Here is a 19,101-nt window from a genome sequence, read left to right on the forward strand (position 1 = left end):
ATAGTTGTGAACCGTCGGTAAAGTCATGTTCTCTACGATGTAGGCAATTAGCCCTGCAAGGGCAAATCCTTCTCCCAAAAAGAAAGCTACTAGGAAGAACGTAACAATATTCTTCTTGTCCCTGCCAAGAATACATATGTTCTCGTACTGTAAAGATATTTGGCCCTGGGCGTCTTGTTTGTTGTACAGCTTGTGCTTAAATTTGATTCATGAACATCGCCTTTTTAGACACATCAGTCACACTTTATCTTCAAGAACACCTGACAACCAGAAAAACATAGACAAAATGATGTACTTTCTTAAATTGTTAGGAAATACAAAGAATTTTGCATAGGGAAAAAAAGATAATGCTACAAGCAGCAAAGTTAAGACATCCATCAGCTTTCCAATTGCACTAATGAGTTTACAACATGACTTCTCAATTTCAACCGTGGGATGGACAGACCCTGTGCTTAACAGATTATAGTGCACCTACAGATCAGGTAGGCACAAATAATATAAAATTAGAAAATATAAGCGGCTCGCAGGCCCGGCCCGCTACAAGAATCCAAACATGAAACTGGTATTGGGTCACTCCATCAACGATCAAACAAACGGAAGTTCATAGTTTGCACATCGCTGGGTTACAGTCTTGTGAGACTTGGTGTTATCCATATGGGATTAGGCCAGTTGGACCAAAGCTGAGGGGACACAAGTTCCTCACAGCTGTTATTTGCCAAGTCATAGATTCCAATATCACGACGATTATCCTTCCAACCAAAAAGATATGGCTCACAATCATCTGTAAAATAGGCATGGTTTGCTTTCAGATGTGGATACTCCTCAACACTTAGACAAAGTGTTTGGTTGCGCCCAAGAAGCAACACATGATCATCCAAGCTATCTATCCCCACAAGCTTTTTAGCCGCGGTGTCAACTTTAAATATCATGATATTTCTGGTGTTGATCACATCTGTTGCAGGGTCAGTAACTTCAACATACTCACTAGCTTCTTGGCTTCTCCAGACTTGAAGTAGACCACCACATGGAGCCTGGACAACATAAATATTTTCATATATATCGTCTTTTGTAATGTCCATGATTATCTCTGTTGTGACCACAGGGCCTCTGAGATTGAAGGCGAGAATTTTCCCTTGTGCTGTCACTGCATATAATAGGCCATCCTTGTAGATGCAGTCATGAAAAAAAGATTGTTGTGGCAGCTGTTGAAATTTGGAGGTGGGCCTTAGGCCCACTAGAGAATTTCAGAAAATCTAAAGGGCCCATGTAGGTGGTGGCATGGCAAGGTGGTGGGAGTTTAGTCCCACCCCGCTAGTGGAGGAGAGTTTGGACCCCTTTATAAGGGTCTCTCTTCCACATGCTATTGGAGAGTGAGAAGAGAAGGTGCCCTCGCGCACTCCTCCTCCGCCGCCACGCCTCGGGTTGCGGGAATGAGCCGAGCCGAGCTCATACCTACGCGCTTATTTTTGCCGGTCAGGAACGGAGAATACGTAACGGACGTCGGATCGTGATCGTTACCGACTCGGACTCTCCACCCAGCCGCCTTTATAAGCACGCGATCGCCTACCTAGCCGTCACGAAATCAGATCACATCTGCCTCACGCGTTCGTTCCTTGAACTGCTGCTGCCGCCGGCGACTCCGTCCCGTTTACCGCGTACACGGTCGACGGGAGAGCAGGCCTCCGAAACCTCGCCTCTCCGGTTCCTGTACGGGAGAGGGGCGATTAGGTTTTTGGGGAGCGATCACGCGACTGCTCGCCTCCGTCCGTCTGCTTCGTCTACGTCCGCGTCGCCCTCGTCATCGCCATGTCTTCACCAAGCGAAGCTGATCGTCTCCGCGAGGAAGCCGAGAAGAAGACGGCAGAGGATACTGCCTCTGCCGCCGCCGCCGCTGCTGCTGCTACGGCCAACTGGCCGATTGGAGGGTATGACTCGTTTATCCTCTTGTTCGTATTTATTCTAGCAGTACTACTTGTTTGCATAGATGTATCCACTATATGCGTAGTATGTGCTAGGTTAGCTCAAGATCAGTATGTCATTAGTCTAGTCAATGCCATGCTAGTTATTATTTTGTGGATTAATCTACTCGGAAAATTGCCTATTTACTCAACAGCAGCCAGGTCCACTTGTGATCCCCTAGCCTAGCAAATGAAAGCTGCCCATATGGATTGTGGATAAGAACCACGATATGTCCATCTGCAGATGCATCATAAAATACAAATGCCTTTCTGTGGAGGTGGTTCCGTAGCTCGCCAAGAGCAAGGATTGAAGGTCGGTCAGTACATCGCCCATGTATGCGCCGCGCGTAATGCTACTTACATAAGGCGCCTGCGTCATTAAAAATGGGAGTCACATGCTCGATGGTGATCACTGACGGGAGAGCGATCTGTTGACAGGTGACTGGATTCAGAAGATGCATCTCAGACCTCTCATCGGCAGTAACCAGCCAGCCATTTGAGGAGCCGATCAGATGCCTGGTGTGGATTGGTGGCTCCGGGAGAGTCAGTTTGTATGACCTCTTCTCTGCAAGGCTGTAGAAGAACGCAACGCTCTCACCAGCAGATTCAGATGTGTAGAGGAGGCACGGCGTCTGGGGCCGGTTGTACAGCCCAAGGTTGCATAGGCTGGTATAAGCGGAGCCCCAGGAGGAGCAGACGGAGCTGGCACGCTTCAGGTCAGGAATCTCTAGGAGGGCAAATATATCGACGAGGAGTTCGTGCGGCAGCTCTGGCGATCCACTTGCTTCAATCTCCATGTGTGGTGGATGAATGTGTTCACGTTTGAGGAATTTCTTGATTAAACTGGGGGCAAGGCCTGGCAGCTTGGGCAAAACTCTGAAGACCAGAGAGAAGAACATCCTTGGGTGTATGGGTAAACTCCATGAGCAAATTGTCCTGGCTAAGCTACAAGCCTCCATTGAAGCAAACCTTTTGACTTCCAAGCTACAACCTCTGATCCCCACCTAAGCTGAAGTTGCAACCTTTGATTTGATACTCCGAGGTCAGAGGGCCTGCCGGCCTGGGTACTACAGTACTTATGTGGATGCCTCAGTACTAATTCGACTAGGTTCTGGCAATCCGAGTCCAGAAACGCCACTGGCATCGCCCGAATTCTTCACCACATCCTTGTCTGTTCGGACTCTGAATCGAACTGGTAGATGCAACAACTCCGAGTGTCCGGTCCTCTCTCTTCTCTTCTCTTCTCTTCTACAAGCGGGCTCCAATTCTGAAAGATGGAAGAGGACAAGTACCCGCGGGACGCATGTAGCTCGACGGATGACCGCGTCGGCGACCAACGGCCGCGATCTGGGGCTTCGTGCAGCCGCCGTCGTCCATCGCCGGCAGCGGCCGTAACAGAGAGGCAGGCGGTGGGCGTGGGATTATGTGCTGTGTTGCGGTCGGAAGGCTAGGGGGTGGCAGTGGAGAAAGATGGGCAGGTGGGGGTTCGTCGGCGGCAGTGCCTCGTCGGGCGGCGGCGGCGGAACCTAGGCCATGTTTGGATCCTAGGGTTAGAGTTAGAGTTGGTTAGATTGAACTCATCTAACCCTCAAAAATCCAAACAGGGTGGGTTAGAGTGGGTTACATGCATCTAACCCACCCTAAAAATCTAACCCATTCAAGAGGTGCTTTTTTGGGTTAGAGTTAGGTGAGGCCTAGAAAAAGTTATTTTTCTCTCTCCCTCCACCACACAAAATCCTAGATAAAGAAGCCAAATGATTGAAAAAAGTGCATTTATTGGCAATCTAACCCTTCCATCCAAACACCTCTTTGGTTAGAGTTAGTTCAGGGTTAGTATAGAGTTAGAATCTAACTCTAACCTCTAACCGAGTTAGAGTATCCAAACAGGGCCCTAATCAAACAGCGGTGTTGGACTATTTTCTTTTTCTTTTTGGTTGGACGGGTAGTACAGTAGTACGAGTACTACTCACTCCGTACCTAAATACTCCCTCCGTTCCTAAACATAACACCTTTTAGAGATTGCACTATAAACTACATACGGATGTATTTAAACATATTTTAAAGTATATATTCATTCATTTTGCTTCGTATGTAGTCTCCTAGTGAAATCTCTAAAAGGTCTTATATTTTGAAACGAAGGGAGTATAAGTCTTTTAAGATATTTCACTAGGTGTCTATATGTGAAGCAAAATGAGTGAATTTATACTCTAAAATATGTCTATATACATCTGTATGTAGTTCATTAGTGAAACCTCTAGAAAGACTTATATTTAGGATAGTACTCCCTCCGGTCCTTTTTACTTCGCATATTAGATTTCGGTCAAGTCAAAGTTTGACTAAATTTATATTAAAAAATATCAATATGTACAATATCAAATATATACATTATGAAACTATATTTCGTAAAGAATCTAACAATATTAATTTGCCATGGTGAATGTTGATAATTTTTTCTATAAGTTTGGTCAAAGTAGAGATACTTTGACTTCGGACAAAACTTATATGCAGACTAAAAAGGACCGGAGGAAGTATCTACAGTGGAGAGCGGCTCGGGTCTATTTAGCTCCTATTCGGAGACCCTCCGCTCCACAGCTCCGGAAGCGGAGCTGGTGAAGATATAGTTGAAAATATGAGAGCTCAGTTTTCCAGCTCCGTAGATTCTAGGAGCCAGTCGATTATCGAACAGGGCCTTAGTTCGTCGCGTCCAGCCTCATAATCATGTGCATATTAGCCAGCAAAAATCCATAGTTTTACAAATCTTGTATTTTCCATCACATCAAAAATCTAAGAGTGATAATAAACATTGATTAGCACGTTTTGATGTGGCAAATCATCCGCATGACGAGAGGGCGGGAGACGGCGCGTGTAACAGTCAGTCCAACCGCGCGAGTCAGAATGTTTTTGTAAAGGAAACATTTCCCCTCTCTCCACTTTTGTGTTCACTCTGTCACTCCTCTCTATCCACTCTCGCGAACACTCCCCTCTTTACCATCTGCACCGTCAACGATGATGTCGCTCACCCTCGATGCTAGGCTGTAATGTCTTTCTAGAAAGACAAGGAGGGCATCAGCAAGAAGGAGTTGACCTACATCAGCATAGACATGGATTTGTGGTTATGCTTTTTTTTCATTGATTTGGGTTAGGGTTCGTGTTTGGATATTTAAATTTCCATTGCCATTTGAGGTCTTTGATACGTCCATTTTGCATCATGCTTTCATGTTGATATTTATCGCTTTATGGACTGTTATTATACTTTGTGGTACCATACTTATGTCTTTTCTCTCTTATTTTGCAAGGTTTATTTGAAGAGGGAGAATACCGGCAGCTAGAATGCTGGACTGGAAAAGGAGCAACTTTGAGTCCTTTATTCTGCGCAACTCCAAATGCCCTGAAAATCAACGTGGAATTTTTTGGGATTATATAAAAAATATTGGGCGAAAGAAGTGCCAGAGGGGAGCTGCCAGGGGCACAGAAGCCTGGTGGCCGCGGCCTGCCCCCCTGGCCGCGGCAACAAGGCTTGTGGGCACCCTGGTGGCCCACTGGCCCCCCTCTTCTGCTATATGAAGGGTTTCGTCCGAAAAAAAAATCAGGGCGGAGCTTTTTCGTGGATTCGCCTCCGCCACGAGGCGGAACTTGAGCAGAAACAATCTAGAGCTCCGGCAGGACGATCCTGCCGGGGAAACTTCCCTCCCGGAGGGGGAAATCGTCGCCATCGTCATCACCAACACTCCTCTCATCGGAGGGGACTCGTCTCCATCAACATCTTCATCAGCACCATCTCATCTCCAAACCCTAGTTCATCACTTGTAACCAATCTCCGTCTCGCGACTCCGATTGGTACTTGTAAGGTTGCTAGTAGTGTTGATTACTCTTTGTAGTTGATGCTATTTGGATTACTTGGTGGAAGAGTTTATGTTCAGATCCTTGATGCTACTCATTACATCTCTGATCATGATTATGATTATGCTTTGTGAGTAGTTACTTTTGTTCATGAGGACATGAGATAAGTCATGCTAATAATAGTCATATGAATTTGGTATTCGTTCGGTATTTTGATATGTTGTATGTTGTTTTTCCTCTAGTAGTGTTATGTGAACGTCGACTACATAACACTTCACCATTATTTGGGCCTAGAGGAAGGCATTGGGGAGTAGTAAATAGATGATGGGTTCCTAGAGTGACAGAAGCTTAAACCCCAGTCTATGCGTTGCTTCGTAAGGGGCTGATTTGGATCCACTAGTTTAATGATATGGTTAGACGTTGTCTTAATTATTCTTTCGTAGTTGCGGATGCTTGCGAGAGGGGTTAATCATAAGTGGGATGCTTGTCCAAGTAAGGGCAGTACCCAAGCGCCGGTCCACCCACATATCAAACTATCAAACTAACAAACGCGAATCATATGAACATGATGAAACTAGCATGCCAGAAATTCCCGTGTGTCCTCGGGAGCATTTTTCCTCCTATAAGACTTCGTTTAGGCTTTTCCCTTGCTACAAAAGGGATTGGGCCACTTTGCTGCACCATTGCTATTACTTGTTACTTGTTACTTTTCACCTGCTACGTTTCACCTCACTACACCATCACTTGTTACCGCTACTTTCAGTGCTTGCAGTTATTACCTTGCTGAAAACCGTTTATCAGAGCCTTCTGCTCCTCGTTGGGTTCGACACTCTTACTTATCGAAAGGACTACGATTGATCCCCTATACTTGTCGGTCATCAGTCTTCACCTCTTTGGCTCCTCCTTAGTGGTTTACGCGTCTTATCAGTGCAGGAAAATCCTAAGACCACTCTCGTTGCTTTCTTCTACGAGTGAGTGACTAACCCGACCATGAAATGCTCTCTTTCCAAAGAGGCTACTATCGGTGTCAAAATCGGCAGATCTCGGGTAGGGGGTACCGAACTATGGACCTTGGATCGACGGGTTGCAGGAGAAAGGGGGAGACACTATTTACCTAGGTCCGGGACGTCTTGAGGAGGTAAAACCCTATGTCCTGCTCGATTATATTGATGTGGATAATGATTACAGAGTTGATCTACCTCGATATCATACAAGCTAAATGTCATGCCCAGGATGCGACCATATCCTCAATTTGGCACGAGGGCCTCGTCAGGGATAGAAGCGCATCTCGCCGTGTCGCAAGAATGGATATCGTTACAAGTACATGTACTGAAAAGAAGAGATATATATAAAGAATTGGCTTACACTCGCCACATGCTACATTAGAGTCACATCAGTACATTACATAAACATCAAGAGTAAGAGCAGGGTCCGACTACGGACGAAAACAAACGACAAAAGAAGAACGACGTCCATCCTTGCTATCCCAGACTGCCGGCCTGGAACCCATCCTAGATCGATGATGAAGAAGAAGAAGAAGCAACTCCAAATGAACAATCAACGCGCTCGCGTCAAGTAACCTTTACATGTACCTGCAACTGGTGTTGTAGTAATCTGTGAGCCACAGGGGACTCAGCAATCTCATTTCCAAAGGTATCAAGACTAGCAAAGCTTAATGGGTGAGGTATGGTTAAGTGGTGAGGTTGCAGCAGCGGCTAAGCATATATTTGGTGGCTAACTTACGAGAACAAGAAATAAGAGGGGGGAGATCTACGCATAACGGACGTGATCTACGAATGATCAAATGAATGATCCTGAACACCTACCTACGTCAGATAGAACCCCACCGTGTCCTCGATCGGAGAAGGAACTCACGAAAGAGATAGTCACGGTTACGCACACAGTTGGCATATTTTAATCAAGTTATCTAGAACCAGTGTTAAACAAAGTTTTCCACGTTGCTACATAACCGCGGGCACGGCTTTCCGAAAGATTTAACCCTGCAGGGGTGCTCCAACTAGTCCATCACAAATTACCACAAGCCGCATAGAAATCCTCAATCACGAAGCTCGCGATCTCGTCGGATTCCCTAGTGGAAAACCTCAACTCTGAGATTACCCAAAGCATCACCGGAATCCCGATGCACAATATATCTCGTCAAAGGTAAAACTAATCCAGCAAGGCCGCTCGACGTGTCGACGATCCTGATAGGAGTCGCGTGCCTCGTTCTCAGGACACGACGGATGAGCGATGGTTACCACGCCAAACGCCGAGTTGCCCCGGGTAGCGTTAATAAGCTGCTTTGTTTTGGACAAACACTCATGAGGAGCACTGGCCCGGGGGTTGATTAAATTTCCTCGGGTGCCGGCGGGTCCCTATGCATTATTAATAGGTTATTAGGCAAATGTAAAACCAAAGTTGGGCCTTGCTACACCAGTCTTAATCTAAAACGAATTATCAAGGGGGTCCCCATAACAACCCCGATCGTGTTAGGAGCGCTCATTTATGGAACATAACACCGGTAGCCGAAAACTAAGGGGGCAAAGGTGGAACAAAACACCAGGCTAGAAAGGCCGAGCCTTCCACCTTTTACCAAGTATATAGGTGCATTAAATTAAATAGCATTTAATATGGTGATATAAAAAGGAACCCATGCTTTCACATGGAAGCAACTGCACCTGCAACTAGCAATGCTAACACAGGGTTAAGCAAGCAGTAACATAGCCAATCCGTGGTTTGCTAGGTCGAACAGATTGAAGGTTTTCATGGCATTGTTGAGAGGCTGATATTTAACATGTGGTAGGCAACGAGACATAATCGATAGAAGCGATATAACTAGCATGGCAATGATAGTAATGATATCTGGGGAAATGGTCATCTTGCCTGAGATCCCGCTTGGAAGAAGAATGCCTCCGTGAAGCAGACGAACCGACGTAGTCGAACGGGTCCTCACAATCCGGCACGCTGCGAAACTCTATCGAGTCGAAGCAAACCGGAAACACAAATCAACACAGGGAATTCACCACACGATGCACAGCACATATGATGCATGAGAAGCTAAAACATGCAAGACACGGCATGACAATTCACAACACTCAAATACTACACATTAAGTGAAGTTCAATATGCAACGAGTTGCATATTGACGAAACTTCACGTTAATTATTTAGTTCTATCCCGATTAGGTACACGACAATATTAGATGTGGTTAAACATGGCAAAAGGTGGAGCGTAATTAAACTACCTATCTAGGCATTTTAAATGAGGTCGGAAATGACATATAGCATCTCCGAAGCGACCTCACATGTTAATTTACAATTCTGACCAGATCTGTACTAACACATTTAATTGGTTGTTAAACAGCAAAACAAATAGGTTCACGTGATTCTACGCGTCAAGACAAGCAATTTACACATAAAGAACATCTCCAACGGAGTTACGGATCAAAAGATACGGACACCGCAGGATATGATGGCATGAATGCAAAATGTGTGCAACGACGGTCACGAGCACTTCAAAACATACAACCACATACAAACAGCAAGAGAAAATGAAACTACACGAGATTCTAAGCAAGTTTCATATAGGACACGATCAAATCGGAGCTACGGTTCAACAACTAGGAGCAAAATAAGAAATGACTACAAGCTGCCAAAATCAGCCACATAGCATCTTGTACACCCCACAACTACGGGCTACACTACTCCGATAAACTCAAGCAAGGCATGACACGAAAGAGGGAAAGAAGCACTACTACAAACAACTAACAACAACTAGCATGACATCATGGATCACTAGGGAAAGAAGACACAAAATGGCATCTCACACACTATTTCAGACTTAGTGAAAATTACACCTCATGAAAGTGCAGTTTTTGATCTGAAGCCATATTAACAGCAGAAAAACCTATCGCTACAGGACTCCAAATGGCATGAAAATTTACAGCATGCTAGAGAAACACAAGGGATACAACTAACTCCGTTGGACCAACCTCAAAAGAGCTACAGATCAAAAGATAGAAGCAAAACAAAACAGCAATAAAATATAACAGATTCCAGAGTTAGAAATATTTTAGCTCCTCCAAATCAGCACTATTTCTAGCAACTTGAAAGCAATCAAACTACACCTAAACATGCTTTTCTATTGCAACTAAAAATACCAGGGGCTAGACAAAACACCCAAGAACAACTCTCTAGTTGACAACTCCGTCGCACGACGCACGGAATAAATCCTACGAAATAAACAAAAGGGCATTACGGCAAAATAGCGCGCGAACTAACTTGCTCTAATGCTAATACTAATTGCACAAAAAATCCATGGGATTTTTCTACCCCAAAAACATATAAAATATGTAGGGTTGCACAACAATATAATGCCACACGAAAATGCGGGAAAATAACATATATACGGGAAAATAATCTAGCGGCAAATCCCTACACGTAAAAATACAAATGACCGCTCTAAAATACATGCAAAAATGATTTCCAAAACATGGGCATTTATACTACGGCATCCGAGCAATCCGGACTTGCGTGAAAAATTAAATACGGGACGTATCCTATTAAAACAGCACGCATTTCTAGGCGAACAATGGGTCAAACCTCATCAAACATTTATGCAAGTTGCAAAAGCGGATACTACGCGAAATTCTACACGAAATACATATACAACTTGCCTCGATCCGACTTACGGTTTAAAAATCTACGGACGTTTAAATATCTAGCATATCTCCTGAAAATAATTAAATTCTCAGGATTCTAAAATATAACAAACAGGCCGAATTGGGGGCGCAGCATAGCAAAGATGTGCAGAGGCGGGGAAAATCTCACCTCGGCCACTTGGGCCGGCCTGGAGAGAGGGGCAGCCGGCCTGGTCGGCTCGGGCCGGCTTGGGGGCGATGGGATCTGGGCCTCGGCCTGGATCGCGGAGAAGGCTGCCGGTGTGGGAGCGCAGTGGCCAGCTGGGCCTGGCTCGGGCCCAGGCGGGGGAAGGAGGCGGCCGCTGGCGCTGGGCCCCGCGCGTGCTCTCGCGGAGCGACGGGAGCCTGGGAACCGATCGGTCAACGTGACGGCTGGCGAGCGGGAGGCGAGCGAGCGCTGCCTCGTCTCACGAGCTGCGCCGACCGGATGGTCCAGATGGCAGGCGGCGCGACGAAGGGAGAGCTCCTCTGCGGAAGCTGGGCAGCAGCCGGTTGGGTGGGAGCTGCGGGATCTGGATCCGAGCGGCATGAGGGCTGCGGCCGGTGGGATGCATCGGGGCACGGGGCGGCGGGCAAGGCGGCTAGGAACTCGGGAGGAGGAGGGCTGCGGGAAGAAGTGCTACGGGAGGAGTATTTCGGGCATGGGTGTGTCTGGGCCGTTGGATCTTCGATCCGACGGTCCAGATCGCTCAGATCGGATCTGAGGATTAGTTGGAGAAGGTGGAGGCTAGGGTTTGCAAGAATTTCGAGGAGAGAGGGGGTTGGCTGCCTAAAAAATAGGAGGGGTCTATTTATAGGCAAATGGGGGGGGTCTAGGTTTAGCGAAATTTCGATCTAGATCCAACCACGCAGTCGGAATTGAACAATTCCGAACGTGGGACGTGCTAAGTGGCCGTGTTGTGTAGATATCCGGAGACGAGAGGGGAAACGGGCGGCGCGGCAACGAATTTTAAAACACCAACAAACCTTTGATGGTAGATCGAATACGGTGCCCCTACGGTCGACCGTTCGGGTACCTGACGGTCTCCGATTGTGACGAAATTCAACAGGCGGCCTAGCTAAAACAAATTACAACCGCGTGCCAAGTTTCACCCCGATCAGAGAAATTTTTACGCAGACTTTTAAAACAGGGTTTCGACGGTGCCGCGGGCGCGTGCTTGTGCGGTCGGACTCAGAACGGACAACGTCGAGAACCGGCAACTACTAACGGATGCAAGTTTTGAAAACGGGCGGCAACGGGATGCCGATGCAATGCAGATGATGCGCATGATGCGATGATGATGCGACAAAAGAAAATAGACACCCGACGAAAACGGAAAGAGAGGGGAATCTTCTGGAACGTCGGCATCGGGCTGTCACAACTCTCCTGCACTACAAGAGGATCTCGCCCCGAGATCCAAGAATGAAAGGGGGGAAAGGATTAGAAGGAACAAGAGGTAAAAACTTAGTCGCTTCTTTGACAAACGAGTGAAACCAACAATCCTTGAAGGTTGCAAAGAGATGAGGCCTGATATGAGAAGGAAGCAAGAATTCACGGAAAATTTCGGCAGCACTTCGGTAGGAAAATGGGACAATTTTTTTCGATAAGATGGTAGAAATAGACAATGTTCACAACAAACAAGTAAATAGAACAAGGGAACACCATGATCTTGATAGAATAACATGATAAATCCAAAAGAGCAACATCACAAAGCCTCCAAAACAATAGAATAGGAACTAGCTCAAGCGGAAGAAGAGAATGAAGAAAAAATGACAACTATCATCACAATAGAATTGAAGAGCCTCCGGACAGAGAATTGACTTAGTAGTTGGAAAACCAACAACGAAAAGAACAAGATAGTAGTGGCCTTGTGAAAATCATCTCAACAAATATGAGGTGACAACCAACCACTAAAAGAAACCAAGGATAGATGAAAGCAAAGATATGAAAACCTCTTACACCAAGAGGATACATTGAGAACTTGGATTAATGACAAGCACCATGATAGCACAATCCATAGGAAAATCTTTAGGTGAAATCCGAACCAAGATAGCTCGAAGAAGAAACCAAGGGTTGAAAATATCTCATGATCATAGAATTGGTGGGTTTATTTATCTCATTCTTGAAAGGAAATCTCTTCGAGGCTCCTACACTAACAAGAATGCTAGAATACCACCTCAAATGATAAAGAAAGAACAATTGCACATATAAATGCAAGAGAAAGGATATTTGAGGTTCTCCAACAAGAATCTTGAAGAACACTTGAAAATGAATTGAAACCTTGATGAACCACCAAGAAGGACCTCCGTATACGAATGAATGATGCAAAGATATCAAGCTAGAAAAGAATAAGATTATGACCTTGCCAGGATTTAGATGAAGCCTCACAAAGAGATACTTAAAAGAACTTGGAACTCCGGAAAAAAAGATAAGCACACGAGAAAAGAATTGAAACCATGAGCCACTCCAGAAGAAGAATTCAGATTGCTATGAACAAGAATAAGAATTATGTTATGCTCATTCTTCATCAAGTTTAATTGATGACAAGCAACGGATTTAGCATACAACTTATTCCTCTTGAAAGAATCTTGAAGAGACAGAGAGATAAATAAAGCACAAAATAGAAGAAATGTTGCAAGAAACACCGGTAAGAATTCACAATTTAATGGGAACACCACGAATTAATGGAGAAACATGAGAATGAAGAGCTCATGAGCCAGCTAACAGAAAACTAGAACAAGGCACCGGAATAATTGAGAGACGAACGAAGAGACAACAATTGAGAAGAATTATGGAACGAAAGCTGAAAGCTGAGAACGAAGAAGTCTTCTGAAATGATGGCCTTTGGAGGACCGAGAATTAAAAACAACTCAGAGAAGCACCGGATAGCGAGAAAGGATTGCTCATGACTGACAACAATTAAGAAGATGGCACCAAGCTGAAATGATGAGTCTCCAAGAGAATGAACCAATATTCGAGAGAAACACCTCTTCGAATTTGCAAGCTGAGAATGATGACGAGGAACAACACCAAGAATAGCTGAGACACTCCAGAATAAAGAAGAATGAAAGGTTCAGCGATTAACGAAAATAAATTTGAAGCGATCTTGAAGAAGCAATATGTGTGATGAAATTCATACTTACAACATAGTTGAAAAGAATTAATGATCTCCGGGAAAAGTTTAAAAGAGCCAGGAAAGATCCTGGGAAAGAACCTGTGGGTTAAGGGCCCACTCAAAGAAACCACCGTTAGAAAAGATTACTAGAAAGAGGGATATTGCACCGGTACAATGAAAACTAGATGAGGTTAGCACCCCGAAATCAATGAAAGAATTGAAAACAAGAATTTCGGAGATAACTTCAGCACCCCGGATAGAAAAGAGAGGAATAAATAAACAACATAGGCTGAGAAGAATTCCCAACATAGGAAAGAATTAACAAAGATGAAAAGGATATAATGAACACGGATAATTAAATTAAATTCACCGGGAAAGATGACGAGATTGAATAAAGATGAACACGAAGTTCCTGAGAATCTTCACAACGAATCAACGGATACGACACGGAAGAAAAGATAGCGGAAGCATCACTGAATATAAAGGCACTTGGATGATGACTGAACACTGAAGAAAAGGGTGGGAGGGCGGGGAAAACAGACAATTCGGGACAGATGAGATGAACTTCAGAATAAAATGAAAGAATGACCTGCAACAAGTGGAGAAGATTGAATTCAGTTGCAGAGAAGCACTCCGGTAAAATAGAATTGATACGATGACTCTGGTTGACAAGAATTGATAAGACAACTGATTGAGCAAAAGAATTAACATTCACATAAAAATATGAGAACACCACTTAGGAAAGATCTGAAATCATCATTTGACATCGAAGCAACTTGAATTACCATATTCAACAAAACAAAGGATGAGGCTTATGAAACAAGCTAGAACAAACTCATGAGAAAGATTTCGTCTGATATTTTAGTGGACAGGAATCCACTAGATGTCGAACCCCAACCTAACATCATGCATTTGTTGGAAGATTGTCCTATAAGCAACAAGTTGAATTCCCACCTATGAATTCCCGAAATATCTGGTCATGCAATCTGGTACACGGATACAAGGAGTATTTCACACAACTCCTAAACTAACCCGTCACCTGTATCACATCCTTCAACACACAACCAGCATCTCGGACCTTCATCTACAACAGACCCTCGTGATCACAACGATACAAAGTATGGCAGTACTCCTGAACAATCTGCACCAGTACTAGGGACATCGAGGTTATCTCGCCACTACTAGTATTGAAGCAATTACGAACATCCTTCGTTCTGAGATACTAAGAAATATGAATGATAATGATGTGCTCAAGAATCCCCTGGAGCTCAACTCCCCTGAAACTCAAAGCAGATAGGAGGCACCAAGACAGAACTCCGTCACATCGGCATCATATAGATCCCAAGAATATCCGCGTGATCCTAAAAAAATTTGAGTGAGAAGAGGAGTAGAATTAAATTATTACGTCAAGATTCCTCACCAGAGCATAGAAGAGGAGAAAAAAAGAATCCTACTCTCCGATTTATAACTAGACTCAAAGCAGTTTTTCACTAGACTCGACTCGGCCAAGTTCGATCAATCAAGGGGGCTCCTAGGTTGGTACTCCTATGATACCAACTTGTCATGCCCAGGATGCGACCATATCCTCAATTTGGCACGAGGGCCTCGTCAGGGATAGAAGCGCATCTCGTCGTGTCGCAAGAATGGATATCATTACAAGTACATGTACTGAAAAGAAGAGAGATATATAAAGAATTGGCTTACACTCGCCACATGCTACATCAGTACATTACATAAACATCAAGAGTAAGAGCAGGGTACGACTACGGACGAAAACAAACGACAAAAGAAGAACGACGTCCATCCTTGCTATCCCAGACTGCCGGCCTGGAACCCATCCTAGATCGATCAAGAAGAAGAAGAAGAACAAGAAGAAGAAGCAACTCCAAATGAACAATCAACGCGCTCGCGTCAAGTAACCTTTACCTGTACCTGCAACTAGTGTTGTAGTAATCTGTGAGCCACAGGGGACTCAGCAATCTCATTTCCAAAGGTATCAAGACTAGCAAAGCTTAATGGGTGAGGTATGGTTAAGTGGTGAGGTTGTAGCAGCGGCTAAGCATATATTTGGTGGCTAACTTACGAGAACAAGAAATAAGAGGGGGAAGATCTACGCATAACGGACGTGATCTAAGGATGATCAAATGAATGATCCTGAACACCTACCTACGTCAGACATAACCCCACCGTGTCCTCGATCGGAGAAGGAACTCACGAAAGAGACAGTCACGGTTACGCACACAGTTGGCATATTTTAATTAAGTTAACTTCAAGTTATCTAGAACCAGTGTTAAACAAAGTTTTCCACGTTGCCACATAACCGCGGGCACGGCTTTTTGAAAGATTTAACCCTGCAGGGATGCTCCAACTAGTCCATCACAAATTATCACAAGCCGCATAGAAATCCTCAATCACGAAGCTCGCGATCTCGTCGGATTCCCTAGTGGAAAACCTCAACTCTGAGATTACCCAAAGCATCACCGGAATCCCAATGCACAAGATATCACGTCAAAGGTAAAACTAATCCAGCAAGGCCGCCCGACGTGTCGACGATCCCGATAGGAGTCGCGTACCTCGTTCTCAGGACACGACGGATGAGCGATGGTTACCACGCCAAACGCCGAGTTGCCCCGGGTAGCGTTAATAAGCTGCTCTATTTTGGACCAACACTCATGAGAAGCACTGGCCCGGGGGTTGATTAAATTTCCTCGGGTGCCGGCGGGTCCCTATGCATTATTAATAGGTTATTAGGCAAATGTAAAACCAAAGTTGGTCCTTGCCAGACCGGTCTTAATCTAAAACGAATTATCAAGGGGGTCCCCATAACAACCCCGATCGTGTTAGGAGCGCTCATTTATGGAACATAGCACCGGTAGCCGAAAACTAAGGGGGCAAAGGTGGAACAAAACACCAGGCTAGAAAGGCTGAGCCTTCCACCTTTTACCAAGTATATAGGTGCACTAAATTAAATAGCATTTAATATGGTGATATAACAAGGAACCCATGCTTTCACATGGAAGCAACTACACCTGCAACTAGCAACGCTAACACAGGCTTATGCAAGCAGTAACATAGCCAATCAGTGGTTTGCTAGGTCGAACAGGTTGAAGGTTTTCATGGCATTGTTGAGAGGCTGATATTTAACATGTGGTAGGCAACGAGACATAATCGATAGAAGCGATATAACTAGCATGGCAATGATAGTAATGATATCTGGGGAAATGGTCATCTTGCCTGAGATCCCGCTTGGAAGAAGAATGCCTCCGTGAAGCAGACGAACCGACGTAGTCGAACGGGTCCTCATAATCCGGCACGCTGCGGAACTCTATCGAGTCGAAGCAAACCGGAAACACAAATCAACACAGGGAATTCACCACACGATGCACAACACATATGATGCATGAGAAGCTAAAACATGCAAGACACGGCATGACAATTCACAACACTCAAACACTACACATTAAGTGAAGTTCAGTATGCAACGAGTTGCATATTGACGAAACTTCACGTTAATTATTTAGTTCTATCCCGATTAGGTACACGACAATATTAAATGTGCTTAAACATGGCAAAATGTGGAGCGTAATTAAACTACCTATCTAGGCATTTTAAATGAGGTTGGAAATGACATATAGCATCTCTGAAGCGACCTCACATGTTAATTTACAATTCTGACCAGATCTGTACTAACACATTTAATTGGTTGTTAAACAGCAAAACAAATAGGTTCACGTGATTATACGCGTTAAAACAAGCAATATACACATAAAGAACATCTCCAATGGAGTTACGGATCAAAAGATACGGACACCGCAGGATATGATGGCATGAATGCAAAATATGTGCAACGACGGTCACGAGCACTTCAAAACATACAACCACATACAAACAGCAAGAGAAAATAAAACTACACGAGATTCTAAGCAAGTTTCATATAGGACACGATCAAATCGGAGCTACGGTTCAACAACTACGAGCAAAACAAGAAATGACTACAAGCTGCCAAAATCAGCCACATAGCATCTTCTACACCCCACAACTACGGGCTACACTACTTCGATAAACTCAAGCAAGGCATGACACGAAAGAGGGCAAGAAGCACTACTACAAAAAACTAACAACAACTAGCATGGCATCATGGATCACTAGGGAAAGAAGACACAAAATGGCATCTCACACACTATTTCAGACTTAGTGAAAATTACACCTCATGAAATTGCAGTTTTCGATCTGAAGCCATATTGAAAGCAGCAAAACCTATAGCTACAGGACTCCAAATGGCATGAAAATTTGCAGCATGCTAGAAAAACACAAGGGGTACAACTAACTCCATTGGACCAACCTCAAAAGAGCTACAGATCAAAAGATAGAAGCAAAACAAAACAGCAAGAAAATATAACAGATTCCAGACTTAGAAATATTTCAGCTCCTCCAAATCAGCACTATTTCTAGCAACTTGAGAGCAAGAAAACTACACCTAAACATGCTTTTCTATTGCAACTAAAAATACCAGGGGCTAGACAAAACACCCAAGAACAACTCCCTAGTTGACAACTCCGTCACACGACGCACGGAATAAATCCTACGAAATAAACAAAAGGGCATCACGGCAAAATATCGCGCGAACTAACTTGCTCTAATGCTAAAACTAATTGCACAGAAAAATCCATGGGATTTTTCTACCCCGGAAACATATAAAATATGTGGGGTTGCACAACAATATAATGCCACACGAAAATACGGGAAAATAACATATATACGGGAAAATAATCTAGCGGCAAATCACTACATGTAAAAATACAAATGACTGCTCTAAAATACATGCAAAAAAGATTTCTAAAACATGGGCATTTATACTACGGCATCCGAGCAATCCGGACTTGCGCGAAAAATTAAATACGGGACGTATCCTATTAAAACAGCATGCATTTCTAGGCAAACAGTGGGTCAAACCTCATCAGACATTTATGCAAGATGCAAAAACGGATACTACGCGAAATTCTACACGAAATACATATACAACTTGCCTCGATCCGACTTACGGTTTAAAATCTACGGACGTTTAAATATCTAGCATATCTCGCGAAAATAATTAAATTCTCAGAATTCTAAAATATAACAAAAGGGCCGAATAAGGGGCGCAGCATAGAAAAGATGTGCACATGCGGGGAAAATCTCACCTCGGCCACTTGGGCCGGCCTGGAGAGAGGGGGCAGACGGCCTGGTCAGCTCGGGCCGGCTTGGGGGCGATGGGATCTTGGCCTCGACCTGGATCGCGGAGAAGGCTGCCGGCTTGGGAGCGAAGTGGCCAGCTGGGCCTGGCTCGGGCCCAGACGGGGGAAGGAGGCGGCCGCTGGCGCTGGGCCTCGCGCGTGCTCTCGCGGAGCGACGGGAGCCTGGGGACCGGTCGGTCAACGCGACGGCGGGCGAGCGGGAGGCTAGCGAGCGCTGCCTCGTCTCGCGAGCTGCGCCGACCGAATGGTCCAGATGCCACGCGGCGCGACGAAGG

General features: G+C 44.8%; 1 pseudogene; it reads right to left on the reverse strand.

Annotated features, from left to right (window-relative positions):
* Nucleotides 1-416: 416 nt before the first annotated feature.
* LOC123412956 lies at nucleotides 417-3,163 on the reverse strand (annotated as a pseudogene).
* Nucleotides 3,164-19,101: the final 15,938 nt, after the last annotated feature.

This window comes from Hordeum vulgare, chromosome 7H, assembly GCF_904849725.1.
Source record: "Hordeum vulgare subsp. vulgare chromosome 7H, MorexV3_pseudomolecules_assembly, whole genome shotgun sequence".
Lineage (NCBI taxonomy): Eukaryota > Viridiplantae > Streptophyta > Magnoliopsida > Poales > Poaceae > Hordeum > Hordeum vulgare.